The following is a 12,872-nucleotide window of genomic DNA, read 5'->3' on the forward strand; positions in this document are numbered from 1 at the left end:
AACTAAAAAATAATCAACTGTAACTTTCAATGCTAGTTTAAAGTTTCAGTAGAATTGTTATTTAAATCATGTTAACATACTAAAGTAAAATTTTAAATAAACATTTTTCACGGTAAAGTACTATAGTTAATTTTTTTACGAACTAACGTAAAAACAGCAAGTCTATGTTTGTTGTTTCAATTTGTAGAACACTCCTAACATACTTCATAAAAAAAGTATACAATTTAAAAAACAGTTATAACTTTGTTAGTTTTTTCTTATACTATAAGTTTACCGTAAGAACATTTACTAACAACTACATTATTTTAAATAACAATATTATTAAACATAATGAAGAAGAAAATCTTGGTTTATAAATTTTTCCTTAACAAATTTTGAACAAAAAAGTTTACATGATGGCTTATAAGTCTTATTTATTAATATAATTTTCTATAGTTCGAGAAAATCTTTATTACATCTAAGGTAATTTTGAAAATTTTTTTAGGTTCGATTAAAAAATTTAAAACAATGGAAGTAAGAATAAAAATTAATATTCTGTTAAAGGGGAGGCGTAGGAACAAAAATATTAATAAAAATAGAAAAATGAATAAACCAGTAGTGAGTTTAGATGAGATAAATATTATAAAAAGTGTTTATTTATTTTTCTCTGTTGTTTTTTGAATTTTACTGATATTTATAATACTTTAATTAAATACTTTTAGTTTTAAGCGAAATTTTTTTCAACCTCTCAAACGATACCACATCTTTGTGATAACTTGTTCCGCATAGTCTTCGCTTTGTGAAAAAACAACCCTTGCCACTGACTGTTGTAAGAATAATGCACATATTTTATTTTTCTATTAATTCCTCTTTATTGATACTTATTATGGTAAAACTAAAAAACTGTCTGAAAAACGATTGATTAAATATGTTTGCATTTAATAATTTTAGTAAAAGTAAATGAATAAAATCCATCTTCTACGTTTTAGAGATTTCAATCCGAGTTTAACAAATGTTTTACTAGATGGTGTATTAGATATGTTACAGAGATTTCATATAAAACGGTTTTTTATTAATCATACAGTTAATCAACTAATAAAATACAAGTGTAATGATAAAATTAAATCTTAAATTTACACCAACTGGTACACATCTGGGACAGTTTATTAATTGTTTTGTTATGGTTGATGCTTTTAATATACTTTTGACTGCTACTTTTTTTGTCTTTACTGTCACTGATGTGCGAATTTATACACTTTAGCACCAAATCTTTTATTTATTCTAGATGTCAGGAAGTTTACCTAACTTAATAACATCTGCTGTAGCATTTGAACTTGTAGAAAACAAGATTCTTTCATATGTTGTTCATGGGTTTTTTCACGATCGATAAATACTGGTTTAGACGTGAAGAGAACTCTAGGGTTCACTGAAAAGCAAGTTTTGCTTGTTATATCCAGTAAATTGTAAAGTTTAAAATACTTTCAAAAATCAGATAACTTGTTGTATACTCAGCTATTTTTCACTTTAAGCTTTATACTTTTAAAAAATTATTTTATTTTATTTTTGTGTACAGTCATACTTTCAAAAGTATATCAGTAGGATTTGAAGAACTAAATTAAAACTTAAGCAACATTTTATTTTCTTTTAAATGAGCTACTACTTGAAAATAAGCTTAAAAGAAATTATAAGACATAAAACAAAATGTAGTGGAATTTATAGCTACAAAAAATTTAAAACTATAGTATAGTTTAATAAACAACAAAAAATAGACGCTCAAAACGTCTAGTCGTAGGACTTGGTGCACGAATAACCTTTAATTATCGAATCGTCACCACGGATACCTTTTAAAGTCTTTTCCAGGATACCGTATTCGTCAATTCCACATTCAATTGTTATATTTTTTCGAATTATTATTTTTATAAATGAAGACTTTCTACAGTTAGCGGTTCAAAAATTATATTTTTTACACTAATTTTTCAAGGCTAAAATCGCACTAATATGACTTACAAAAAAGCTAAGTTTTTACAAACGCTAAATTAAAAAAATCAGCTTCGGACGTCAGATCACTATCTACCACTAAAATATAGGGTCTTCATATACACAAGAAAAATCAAATATATTTTTTAACTTAATAGAAAACACCAAAATTCCTATTAAGATTTAGAAGTTCATTTACAAATAAGTCTTGTCTTTTTACTATGACTATTGACAATTTCTTTTCTTTCTTTTTTTCTGTACTCAAATAATCAAAACTTAAAAGTGTCGTGCGCTGTTTTTATTTTTAAACTCTTTTTTCATTACATGCACTTTAAGAAGCATTGTTTAAACTGGTTGTTTAAAAGATTATTTAAACTAAAAAATCGTGTTTAAAAAAACAACTTTATAAAACTAAAATGCTAAACACTTTTATGAAAAATGTAAAAACACTGATGGGTATTTTAAGCCAGAGAGAACATAAACAATCGTTTACCATATTAGAAATAAAGATAATTAAACTTTTATTGCTTAACTATACATTGCTGATAGTTTTAATCCAGCTAAAAATGTATGCTTTACTTAAATAAAAAACTTAAATATAAAACGATTATAAGGAAGCTAAGAATGGATAATTACTACCCGGTTATCTATAAAACTTTAAAGCTTTTTTTTTTCAATACTGTATAGTAAAGACTAAACATTAACATTAAAATAGTTATTGCTAAATTAAGGCTGTTAAAATAATGCAATGCTCTTTAAAATAAAAGTTTTGCCATGTACATGCCATGTGCAGACAATCAAAGCATGTTTATCAAAACATTAAAATATATCGAACTCCTTTATGTTTAATTCTAATCAAGTTGAACTTTTTAGTTACTACTTATTTTATCATTAACTATATTAAGCTAGGGTTTCTTAATTACATAGTAGTACACTTAAAAGTAACCTAATATGTTATCGCCCATCATCTAGATAATAAAAAAGTAAAAAAAAAATCTAGTAAAATCAAAGTAAATACTCTTTTTGCTCTTTCTATCTTCACAGAAGCAGTTAAACTGGTAAGCTACCATACTTTTTTATATATTCTGATATCGGATATTTGCCCTCAGGTCTAATCATTGGTATGGATAAAAAAATAACGATCGGATTTGTCGAATGATAAGTTTTACCTATTAATTTATTTATATTTCTCTCTATAATTCTTGAGTTCTTGTGGACATAAGGTAGTAAGGGAATCAAATATTTTCCCGGCCCTGCTGGTTTTGTTTTGTTTAAACTTTTAAGATGAAAACTAATTATTTTATTCACAAGTTCTTGTGGATAGCCATTTTTAATAAGTATCATTTTTATCTGTTTCATTTCATCAGCAAATAATTCTCTTGAACAAATTTTATGTGCTCGATGGCAAAGCGTTCTTACCAAATTTGTCTTTCTCTTCACACTACAAAATGATTGAAAGTTTAAATTGTTTCTATTTCTGTTTAAATTTATTTTTATATAGATGTCAAAATTTGAATTTTGTGTCGTTTAAGCAAAACGTCAAGAAAAACCGATTTGTTGTTATTTTCTTTTTCTGATGCAAATGTTATTGATAAATGTATTTTGTTTAACACACTAAAGAGGTCATCAATCTCTTCCTCATCTTTTCCTAACACAAAACAATCGTTAACATATCTGAAATAAGTCACCTTGTACTTAGATATAACCTTTCTTTCTATAAAGCCCATAGATGTATTTGACAAAGTTGGCCCTGATGGGAAGCCCATGGCTATTCCATCATGTTGGGAATACATTTGTGAGTTAAATGTAAATTGTACACCACTAGTTGATAACATTAAAAGTTTACGAAAACTTTTTTTACTTATACTGGATGTCCCAAGTCTGTACAGTGTGTTAACACATATATCTAATACTTCATCTAGCGGTACATTTGTGATAAACTCTTGACATCAAAGGAAGGCATAAATGTTTTATATGAATTAATACTTTTTATTTTATCAGCAAAAGAAAATGAGTTTTTTAAACTATAAGAATCCTAGTTGATCGTCATTTTCTTATCCAAACCAATGATTAGACCTGGGGCAAAGATACGATATCAGAATAAAAAAAGTATGGTAGTTTACCAGTTTAACTGCTTATGTGAAGATAGTTATGTCGGAATAACTTTTTGGCAATTTGGCAAAAGGATAAAGGAGTATATTCCAAAAAGTGTTGATGAATTTCGTAAAACGAGTAATAAGGAAGGTAAATCTATCAGAGTAGTAAATGCTACAAAAAGATCTGCTATTACTGAACACCTAGTTAATAACCTTGGTTGTGCAAGTAATTATAACTTTAAAAAATTTAAAATTATTAAAAATAGTTTTAACATTTTTGATTTAATTAAATTTGAGGCTATATGTGTTTGGTTAAGAAAACCTAAATTGTGTAAACATAAAGACTTTGACCATACTTTTTCGTTGTTTTCATAATTATTTTTTAAGTTGTTACGTATGTTTTATTTATTTAATTTTTAGTTGCATTGTAATTGGAAGTACTTATGTATTGTTAATTACCCTTTGCATTATTACTATTACTTTTACGTTGATTACATTTTCACTATATAAGCTAGATTTGAAACTTTATTTTATTGCTTAGTTTACAACTGATGAAATAAGCATAAAATTTATATTATTCTTAATTTTGAGTTTTATGTATACTTTTTAAAATAGTTAATTAAAGTGTCTAAACATGTTTAACTTTTTTAAAATTATTACTTCTAAAATTATTACAAATTTCCACAAATGGGTGATTTCAATCACTTTGAGAAACTCTTGAAACTTGATATAAACTTAGCTTTGTTGAGTAGTTATCTATCGGAATCAGTATCCGAATCCTTGTTTGAAAATAATACCCGCTATCTTCTGCTAAAATTGCCATTCGTTCAAGGTTGCATATTTGGCAGATCTTGCTCGCGCTACTGATGTTATTGTTGGCGTGGTGAAGTATGCTCCATTCCATTTCTGGTTTGGTTCCATGGAAATGGAATGGAGCATCCTTCACCACGCCAACAATAACATCAGTAGCGCGAGCAAGAACTGCCAAATATGCAACCTTGAACGAATGGCAATTTTAGCAAAAAATAAGTAAACAATTACTAAATAAAATACGTGATATTTCAAGCAACTGTGCACACAACCGACGGTTCTTCTTCAAATAACACCTTGGCGCCTTCTTACCTTTCATATTTTTCATTCACCTTCCACATACACACACACATTAACTTAACATATATTAATATAATTATATATCCTAAGCAATATATGTTTTATTCATTTATTATTTATATCTATTTCACACTTTCTATTCTCCGAAATTTCATATATTCACTTTACCCTACGACTATAATTCTTAACACCTTTATATGTATATGTAAAGTTGCAAGTTTAATTAGAAGCCTGTATTCAAATCACAGATAAACCGTGCTTTTTTGCCTACTACGCCCAAGAGAGCTAGTAGGTTTTTTACTGCAGGTTTTTACTTAGCATACGACTACCTTGTTGTTCTACATTTTAACTTTCATATATAACATAATTTACTTATTAAATATTTAAAATATCTGTATGGGATATTTAGTTTAAACAGCCGACTGCTACTTTACCAATCAATTATTATAATTATTAAATACAATATATATTTAATTTAAGTCATTGTGATTTTATGTATGTCGCTGTAAATTAATTATCGGTCAGTACTTTGTAAGCTCAATAACAATTTTCTTTTGTGTTTTGTTTTCTTAAAGTTTAATTTTTTCATTTTTGATTTTTACATTTGAACTAAATCTGCTTCCTAATTGTATATAACTTTGATTCAATCATTACAAACATTCAATATATATGATAAATGTTACATCAAGTTTCTGTGACTTTTATTGCCTTCACCGTTATTAAGTTTTATTAAATGTTATTGATACACTAACTAATGGTTAATGTTTTATTTTTGTTCAAAATAGATTACAAAAATAAAAACTAAGTTAATCTACTTTGCAATACAAATTAAATAGGTGAAATAACCTCATTTATATTGTGACGTAATTATTAGATGTAATGAATATATTTTTTTCATTAGTTAACAACAACAGTAAAATTTGAATCAGTTATCTTTCCCATTAACTTGAGTTGTTTGTTAATATTATGATTTGTTGTTTTTTGTGTAATTTAATTAAATTTACTTATTTCAGACTTAATAATCACAAATACTATATAGTTTTATAACAGTCGGATTTAATATTAAGTATTTAACCTATTATTAACTATTATCTGTAGAAAATATTTTATTTTAATGAAGACATGTATACACCAACTTTATTCTATGTTTCTATTCTTTCATTACAGTAATTGTTTTTTTACAGAACCCAGTTGAAGTGTGTTGATTCGTTAACACACAGAAACATATGTTGGTACAATAAAGGAAGATTACTGTGTAATTTGTTTTTTATATATATATATGTATCAGTTTTAATTTAGAAAACTTTAAGAAACTATTTCTTTTTATTAAAAAAGTAGTTTCCACTGTTATTTTGTAATATAACTTGTACGTTTATTTATCTTAAACACCTTTGTCACAAACAATTAGTTTTTTTTTATAAAACCGCATAGCATTTTTTTTGTTGTACTAAAAATTGTTTAAGTTCTCAATACTATTTTCCTTATAAAAATACTTTTTAAGTTCTCACGTTTATTTATAATTTTTGCAAGAAAAAGATAAAATAAACAAAAACGATAAACAGAAAGAGTATATTATTTTACATTTTAAAAAATACTTAGTTTTTAAATTAAGATAAGCAATTTAACAGAGAAAACATTTTTCTAAAGTATTGAACATTTATTGCGTAAAAATTAAAAAAGTATCGCACAAACAAAAGTGTTTGTTTAAATCAATTGCTCGTATATAAAGCATAAAAATTGTAGTACTATAAATTCCTATTCTAGCTGATACAAATAACTGCGCCCGGAGTTACTACTTTAAATTTAATGGTGCAAAGATGAGTTCTGTTTGCCAGGAAAAATTCTTGGATGACCAAATGATGACCCGTCTTGATGCATCTGTGGATAAAAAGCAATGTTTAGAAAATAAGCAAATAAATTATAAGAATTACCTTTTAAACATTTAGAACAATAAAAAACCTTACCAAAGTTAACTATTACTGAAATTAACTAGCTGGTTCTTTTTGATTTATAAAATTGAAGAAACGGTTTGCATAAAAAAAAGCAATATAGTTTAAGTGTTAAAAAACGTCATTCATTAAATTAGACTATTGTGTTTGGGTTGAAAATAAATAAATTTCAACCGTTATTACAAAAAACTAAGTTATAGATTAAAATATTTTATGTTTTTAGTTAGTTACAATTGTAAAGCTAAGATCAGTTATTTTTCGTCAGGACTTATCACGTAATAGTTCAAACAATATATTTAAGGATGCTCATATATAATTGCTTTCAGGTAAATATTATAAATAATTAACCATTTTTGTTTTAAACTATATTAGAAAATATTTATTTCAAACTTTCAATTTTTTATCGTCATTAGTTACCAAATGCTCATTCACTTGAAAGATTAAATTGAGAAACACTGATAGAAAACCTTACATGATGTTGGTAATTGTTTGACATTTCAATAGAGTTTGGAGCTGACTGAACTTTTAGGATGTCAATTACAGCAATGATGATGGTTTTATTAATAATAGATGGTTTTATTTTATAACAATAAGTCGTTAGATTTATTTAACTGTCAGTTTTACAAATAATTTTGAATGTTGTAGGTTTTTTAATAACTTAATTTATTTTGAAAAAAAAATTATTTCAAGTAAGCATAATAAAGTAAGCAAAAATCTTAATTTTCGTCTGTTATTCCTTTAAATTTAAATTGATTTTAGCCGCCTGTTTATTATAAGTCAAAATTTTGCAGCTTACTTGCTTAATTATCAAATAGATAGTTATTTTCAGCGTCTTTAACGTGCAATTCTGTTAAGATATTTCATAATGGGCTTAATAAACTTTACATTAAAAGTGTTTATAATTTTGTATTTTGCTTGTAGTTAGCTCTGATATTATATATAATATTACAACTAAAAAATTACTTTTTAAACTTAAATTTTATGTTTAATTACATTCAATTAGCCAAGTTAATTCTATGCATTTTCTTAATACCTATTGAAAAACTAATTGTGTAAACTTATATTAAAACAAGTTTTAAAATTAATAGGTTGCAGTTATCCAGTTTTTAGGAACAGGTTTTAAATAACAATATTTTCCTTGAAAACAAGGTTTTTTATTCAATTAGAAAAAACATTAAATACATAAACTAACATCTGTTAATATTTATAACTACAAAAAAAAAATTTCTGTTGTAAATAATTTGTAAAAATTTATCACATAGAAAAATCAACTTTTCCTGAATATAAGGAACAACTGTTTTTATCATACATATGTAAGCTTGTATATTACTATTAAAAAATTTTTTTATTTACAATCAATTATGTAATTTGTTTAGATTTATAACATAATCGGTTTTTGAAATAGTTGGCTTTAATTGTATTTAAAACTAGTAACATTTAAAGAGTACTAATATACAAGAGTAATTTTACAAAAGTTTATAAAAACTTATTTCACAAATAAATTAAAATTTATCTTATAACGTGTATTTTTATAACATTTCAACTAGATGTAAAACCCTTTTATTTCATTATTGCTTAAAGCCTTGCTTATTTAACATCTACTACAGCCAAGATTACTCGATCTCTTCTAATGTACTGCTTGTTTTACATAGCACATTTTTTTTAACAACTCTTTATTGTACTTGACTTGGGTAAACAGATTTACTTATTCTAAAAAATAGTTTTAGACAGGTATTGGAAAATTAAACTACAAATAGTTTTAGAGATGTATTATAAATTTAAACCAGAAATAGTTTTAGACAGGTGTTGTAGAGTTAAACCAGTAATGGCTTTAAGCTTTTCGAAGTCGAGTTGCACAAGGCACATACTTAGTTTGTTTTACAAAATAGCATTTAGTAACATTTATTTTAAAGTTTTACAAAGTAAAGTTTAATAAAACTGAATTTCAAAATTTATAAATATTACCAAAAGTAATTATTGATTGAGTTAGTTTAATAGTTTTAAATCATAATAGAATCAATTATATAAAAAAGAATATTTAAAAAATACATATGAAAATACTTTTTTTTTTGTGAATAAATTCCCATTTTTATATTTAAATTAAAATTTATCATGTCGCTTAAAGTATTAATAACTTGTAAACTTATGTTTAGTAACCTTATAAGTTTTATTACTGTTTAAAATTAAAATAAGGAAAATTTAAAATATCACTGTAATACAAGCCAATGATATTATGTATGATGGAATTATTTATTTTAAGAAGAAGATTTTTTTTTAATATATGCAAATGTTACTCTAGATATGAAATGGTCGAGTGTTCGAAGTGAAATTGCTGTACATAGTAAATAATAATAATAATAAGTTTTTCAAAAGTTATAAGGTTAATTAAAAAAATAATTTTGGTAAAAGGTTTTTTAAAATAATTAGATGAGAAAAAAGTAATAAATAAGTAAGTTTTTCAAATTTAAACACAAACCTCGTAAGTGTTATACATAATTGTATAGAAATGATGTTTACAGAACTGTTTTTTTCACTCAAATTCAATAAAAAAACAAATAAATATAAATTCAGCTAATTTTATTTTCAATTATATCACAAAGTACTACAAAAATTTATCTTATAATAAATGTGTTTTTACTAGCTTCATGGAATTCTTGGACAACTGTTGTTTTATCTTCTAATTTTTTTCTGTGTTTTTTTAATGAGTTTTAAAACTTTTGCTGTTGTTAATTTTTTTTTGATCGATGTTTATTACAGCCATCATCAACAAAGTTGAGATGCTTCGTGCTATCAGTAGTAAGAAACGAACTTTACCTTGATGACCATCTAGTATTAGTAGAAAAAAAGGACCTAATGAGGACGAAACCGGTAGTAGGTTGTCTCAAATACTGTTATTAATGGTTGTGTGGTAAAGTTCATAATTGACTATTATATTTTTCTATAATTACTTAATTTATCTAAAGTTTATCCTAATATAAGAAAAAATACTATATAGTTATTATGACTTATAATTACTAACTTCTACTATTTGCGACTAATTTTATGTCTATCTACATAAAAAAAGTGTTTTAGATCATTCTATATTTTACCTGCAGATCTGCTGTAAAACTTGGTCATACCAAATGGATGTTACTAAACACCTGAGTTGTTATTATTGCAGCTCAGCGTTTGTGTTTAGAATTCTTTTTAAATATAATTAAATACAACTTAATAAAATGTGTATGTTTTCAGTTTGTTATGTTTATATAAACCCTTAAAACTATTGTTTTCAGATGTTTTCAAATGTTTTTATATTTTAATTTTCCAAATTAAGAATTATCTAACTATTTTTAAGTTGAAAAAATCAGTAGTAGAGCTTTCTTAACTATTTATATATTACAAAAAAAAAACATAAGAGGAGGTTAGTTAGTACTCAGATAAAATATAAAAGATTTATGAAAAATACAATAACGTTTAAATTTTATTTTTTAAGTATTTAGAAGTTAAAGTAATTTACACCACAAGTCAAAGCAGTAAAAACAATGGTTACTATACTAAAAGTAAAAGAGAGGTTCAAAAAGCTAAAAATCATAGTAAAAATTGTTAGCAAAAACATTTCTCAATCGTCCGTTTGTTTCATCAAATTTAAAAGTTTTTTATTTTTGTTGGCTCTATGACTATAAACTAAAATATTTTCAAATTTTTCAATTTTTTCCTTTAACATTTATAGTAATTATTTATTTAAAATAAAACTAAATTAAATTTACTTGAAACAAAAGTAATTTCAGCAAAAAACTTTTCTGTTTTTAATTTATAAAGTGTTAATTAAAAAATCAAAATAATCATACAATTTTTTACTGTTATTGTTTTTTAAAGTATATGCAATGAAAACTAAACAAATACATATTACCTAAATGTATAAAAATATGAGCTTTATCAAAGTCATATGAAATATAATTTTTGAATTACGTATACTGTTAATCAGCATTAGTGTTATATAAATACTTTTAAAAATATAATTTTATTGATCGACTTAAAATACATGTATTTATTAAAACAAAAGAATTTACTGGTTATGATCAGTAAACATTAAATGTTAAATGATTCTTCATTAGTAGGAAGAGGTGTCCTAATTTTACGACAGTTGTGTTCACTAACTGTTGAAGATAATGTTACTTGCTGTGAATTTAGTTCATGAGTTTTAATTTCATATTGATTTTTATTTTTACTCAACTTATTTTAAGTTTAAAGACGAGGATTAGTTTGAATACTAACTGTAATTTTTATTTTATTTGAAATATAGAAAATAAATTAACTTGATAAAATTTTCTATTACTTATAAGTAACTTTTTATAACTAGTTATAGTAAGTAAGTACATAAATACATTTTTTTTCGAGTTTTTTAGTAAACTAAACATTGAGTAATACTAAAATCTACCAATACGCAGTTGTAAAAATTACCTAGTCAAAACGCTAAAGAGAAGCATGCGATCATAAACACCCTAAAAATCTTAATACAACTGCCATCCAAAGTAAATGCCTTTTTTCTTAATAAATATCATGACTTAATACAAATTATTTTTACACTTGAGTTTGGCATTTACTTTTATGAAAATTTAATTAGAAAAGGAAAGTAAATTGTCGTAACTATTTTTTACACTTTTTTCGTTATCTTAAAGAACTAAGCTAAACTTTTGGAATACTACTTACTTATTAAATTCGTAATTAATTTGAAAATTTCTATTTGTAATTACAGTTATAAAATATAAGCCCTGAAAAGCATTTTTTTAAATTTTGAAACTTCGATTATATATATTTTTTTTATTAAACTGTATTAAGTTTACATAAATTAAAACTAAAAGAATCAGAAAAAAGTCATGAACTTACATTTCTATACCTAAATTCAAATCCTTTATTCAAAACAAATATATTACATACAGTTAATTTTATTAACGAAAATAACGACTAATGTATTTTGACTAGTATAGGTAATTAAAGACCAAAACTTGCAGGCAGTCTTAGTATATTATAATCTTTAGTTTAAACTTTGAAAAAAAGAACTTAATAAATCTGTTGCATGACACTAAACTCAATAAAAAACCTTTAGAAGTTGTCGAAAATAAAATTGAAAGTCAAACAAACAAAACAATTGAGAACATAATTTTTAAAAGCATAATCATCAATTTTTATATTTTGTTACGAACAGAATTAATAAAAGCACAGCCGGAATAAAATTGTCTAAGGTAAATAAAAACTTTTGAACTTTAAACAATCCAAAAATACCAGTAAAACAGAATTTAAAATCTTGATATTAAATCATTCTAAAAAGTTTCCAAAAAAAAATGCTACTTTAAAACTTTTACCTATTATGACGTGACCATTAAAACTTTATTTAAAATCTTTTTCAGCTGGGCAAAAACGAGCATTTTCGTTACCGAAGCTTATAATTTTTCAGTGTTATAAATTCAACATTCATTTTTTTGAAATTTATCAAATAACCGAAACAAAGTCAATAAACAACGTTTTTAGTGATATTCTAAGAATCTTTTTTTTTAGTTTTTTCTTTTCTTTTTTTTCACGGGGTTCACAGTAAACCAGTAAAAACACGCCCCTGGTATACGTTATGTAAAAATTTAATAAAAAAATAAACAATAAATAGTAGCATGACAAAGTGTTTTATCAGCTTAAAGACAAACTGTCGTTACTATTACATGTACTTTTTGATTGTTAGAAACTATACACATTAAATTATTACAGCATAGGTTATAAAAAGAAATTGTAC

Source organism: Thalia democratica, chromosome 5 (genome assembly GCF_965202585.1).
Source record: "Thalia democratica chromosome 5, ktThaDemo2.hap1.1, whole genome shotgun sequence".
NCBI lineage: Eukaryota > Metazoa > Chordata > Thaliacea > Salpida > Salpidae > Thalia > Thalia democratica.